This window comes from Bos taurus, chromosome Y (genome assembly GCF_002263795.3).
Source record: "Bos taurus isolate L1 Dominette 01449 registration number 42190680 breed Hereford chromosome Y, ARS-UCD2.0, whole genome shotgun sequence".
Classification (NCBI taxonomy): domain Eukaryota; kingdom Metazoa; phylum Chordata; class Mammalia; order Artiodactyla; family Bovidae; genus Bos; species Bos taurus.
The window spans coordinates 7,414,388-7,418,631 of record NC_082638.1 but is presented as its reverse complement, the minus strand read 5'-3'; positions in this window follow the sequence as shown (position 1 = coordinate 7,418,631).

The following is a 4,244-nucleotide window of genomic DNA, read 5'->3' as shown; positions in this document are numbered from 1 at the left end:
ATTCCTTTTTTTCTGAGGAGTCTGGCTAAAGGTTTATGAATTGTATTTATCTTCTCCAAGAACCATTATTTGCTTCTATTTATCTTAGCTATCAGTTCAGTTCAGTTCAGTCGCTCAGTCGTGTCCGACTCTTTGCGACCCCATGAATCACAGCACGCCAGGCCTCCCTGTCTGTCCATCACCAACTCCCAGAGTTCACCCAGACTCATGTCCATTGATTCAGTGATGCCATCCAGCTGTCTCATCCTTTGTCATCCCCTTCTCCTTCTGACCCCAATCCCTGCCAGCATCAGAGTCTTTTCCAGTGAGTCAACTCTTCGCATGAGATGCCAAATACTGGAGTTTCAGCTTTAGCATCATTCCTTCCAAAGAAATCCCAGGGCTGATCTCCTTCAAAATTGACTGCTTGGATCTCCTTGCAGTCCAAGGGACTCTCAAGAGTCTTCCCCACCACCACAGTTCAAAAGCATCAATTCTTCGGCGCGCAGCCTTCTTCACAGTCCAACTCTCACATTCAAACATGACCACTGGAAAAACCGTAGCCTTGACTAGATCGACCTTAGTTGGCAAAGTAATGTCTCTGCTTTTGAATATGCTATCTAGGTCGATCTTAGCTATAGTTTCCTTTATTTTTAGTTCACTAACTTCTTCTCTGATTTTATTATTTCATTCTACTGCTTTTGGATTTTCTTTGTTCTTCCTTCCCTGGCTGCTTTAGATGTAAGGTTAGAATTGTTTATTTGAGATTTTCTTGTTTCTTGAGGCGAGACTGAATTGCTATGAACTTCCCTCTTAGAACTACTTCTGCTGTGTACCATAGGTTTTGAGTCATTGCCGAGTTTGTTTTTGTTTTTTACATTCCTTCTTAGTTATTTTTAATCGCATTTAGTCACATAATTTTCAGTGGCATAGGTTTATAAAAGTTATTTATAACTGACTGGTAACTTAGTCTCATCTTGGGTTTTCTTTTAAAATTGAATATAGGGGAATTAGTTACCACTTCAAGGCTATTTCAGGATACACTAACTATAAACTAATAAGGTACACTGATACCAGTTCTATAAATAGCAAATATGAATGTGACTTAAGCCTATTGGTTCACATTTTTAAAAAGCATCCTCAGTTGTTTAAAGTTAAGTACTTTAAATGGCTTTTTTTGTTTGTTTGTTTGTTTTTAACGGAGCAAGTATCTGTTAACTGTTTTCTTATTTTTGTGTCTTGAAGTGGTTCTTGAAAGTCTACTGTAGACATGATATACAGTCTAACTATTTGGTCTGTTTGGGGATGGGTTTATGTGACCACATCGAATTCAGAGTCTGATTCAGAATTAAAAATCAAACTGCATTACACAAAGGTTTCAGTAATGAGTTGCATAACCAGTTCCTCAGGTAATACAACTTCAAGAGGTTTCATCATCCTGGTTACCCTCCTTTTTGGCTTTCATTTACACATATCTTACTTTTAAAGAAATAAAATATGTAAAAGTCCATCAAAATTCTGAAAGTTACAGTTTGTATCACATGGAGTGATATTATCTTTGGCATTTTATACTACAAAGTCATTTTTATTACAGACATTTTATTAATTCTTGGTCAAGGCAAGGTAAAGTAGGAAGACTGAGATTCCCAAATGCAAAATTTGAATTATGAGGTATCCAGATGAATGTGCACTGTATGCTCAAAGCCACCTTAAGCTGGGCTGTGATATGCTGCTGTTCAAGGTAGCCCCAGAAGTCTTTGTTGAGAGCAGGCCTTGAGAGCTCAGGATGATTTGTTGAAGATTGGTTCCACATTAGTAATTTTCTTTTCTCTTTGTCCAATTGTGCTGAGATTGAAATCCTGAAGGTTTTGCTGCCATATTCCTATTTTGTTTCAACTATGTTCAGGGGTAATTGGCCAGCACTTTACAATCACCATGAAGCAGGTCAACCCAGACCACTTTTGAATCAGATCAGATTGTCCAAGGGAACTCAAGAACTTAAATACCTGCAAGTTAAGCTCTACGTGCAGTTCTACAACTTTCTATTGCTGAGTCATTGTGTTTTCATTATTATTTGTGTCTAAGTACTTTTTAATTTCTTCTTTAATTTCTGCTATGATCTGTTGGCTATTTGCCAGCACACTGTTTAGCTTTCATGTGATTGTGGTTTTTATAGGTATCTTTTTTCCTGTAATTGTGATAGCATTGTGTTTGGAAAAGATGCTTGACACAATTTCAGTTCTCTTATTATGAGGCTTGATTTGTGACCCAAGATCTGATCTATCCTGGAATATGTTCAACATGCCCTTGAGAGGAAAGGGCATTCTGGCGTCTTCAGGTGGAACATCCTATAAATATCAGTTAAGTCTAGCTGTTGATTTACTATGTCATTTAAGGCTTCTGTTTCCTTCTTTTCTGTCTGGATGTTTTGTCCATTGGTGTAATGGAAAGTTAAAGTCCCCAACCATTATTTTCTTAATGTCAATTTCCCATTGTATACCTGTGAGCATTTGTGTTATGTATTGAGGTGCATATATATTTATAGAACCATACATATTTATATATAGGAGTATATATATTTATAATTTTTATATCCTTTTCTTGGATTGATCCTTTGATAAATATGTAGTGTCCTTGTCTCTTGAAATGATCTTTATTTTTAAGTGTATTTTATCTGATAAGAGTATTTCTACTCTTGCTTTCTTTTGATATCCTTTTGCATGTAATATCTATGTCCATCCTTTCACTTTCAGTCTGTGTGTGTCCTAGGTCTGAAGTGTGCTTCTGGTAGAAAGCATATATAGGGACCTTGATTTCATATCTATTTGGCCAGTCTGTGTCTTTTGGAGCATTGATTTTATTTATATTTGAAGTAATTATCAGTAATTAGGTTTTTATTATTATTTTCTTAATTGTTTTGGATTCATTTTTGTGGGTCTTTTTCTTCTCTTGTGTTTCCTGCCTAGAGAATTTCCTTTAGCGTTTGTTTGTAAAGCAGAATTCTCTTAGCTTTTGCTTGTCTGTAAAACTTTTGGTTTCCTCCATCAAATCTGAATGATATCCTTGATGGGTAGAACAATTTGAAAAGTTCAACCCTTTCATCACTTTATAAGTATATCCTGCGATTCCCTTTTGGCCTGCAGAGTTTCTGCTGAAAAATCAGCTGTTATCCTTAGGATGATCCACTTCTATATTTTTGATGATTTTCCATTGCTCCTTTTAATAATTTTTTCTTTGTGTATAATATTTATAAGTTTTATAAAGATGTGTCATCTTGTGTTCCTCCTTGTGTTTATCTGTATGGGACTCTCCATGCTTCTTGCACTTCAGTGACTATTTCCTTTCCCATGTTAAGGAAGTTTTCAACTGTAATCTCTTCAAATATTTACTCAGACTCTTTATTTTTCTCTTCTTACTCTGTGAACCTTATAATTCAAATGTTGGTCCATTTAATGTTGTCCCAGAATCTCTGAAACCATCCTCAATTCTTTTCTTATTCTGTTCTTCAGTCTTATTTCCACTAGTCTACCTTCCCAATCGCTTACTCAATTATTCTTCCTCATTATTCTGTTATTGATTCCTTCTGATGTATTTTTCATTTCAATTATTTTGTTTGTTGTCTGTTCCAAGTCCTTGTTAGACAATTCCTGTGAATTTCTCAATCCTTGCCTCCATTGTATTCCCATTCTATTTAGTATCATCTTCACTACCATTACTCTAAATTCTCTTTCAGGTAGACTGCCTATTTCTTCTTCACTCTTTTCATATTGTAAGTTTGCTCATTCACCTGTAACATATCTTGTTGTCCTCATCTTATTTTTGTTGATGGATGGGGCTGTGTCCCTGTTTTGCTGGTTATTTGGTCTGTGAAATCCAGCACCAGAGTTTACAAGTTGGGTGGAGCTAAGTCTTGGTGCTGAAATGGGGAGCTCTGGGATACCACATCCCAATTAATATTTCCTGGTGTCTGAAGTTCACTTTTATTCCAATGGTTTGCAGTCAGTGATTCCACTACAGGGGCTCAGACTCAGCCCCTGGACTGAAACCAAAACCCCACAAACTGTATAGCCAAGATAAAGAGTGACATACTAAAAGGAACAGAATAACAAAGAATAAACATTAAATCAGAAAAAATTTTAAATGTATTAGAGAAAATGAAACAACAGCAAGAAAACCAAAATCATAAAGCGAAAACGCAAAGAAAAAAAAAAAGAATGCCAATAAAGACCCTGGCAAGGGATGGGAGGGGTGGGAATCCCATTCAG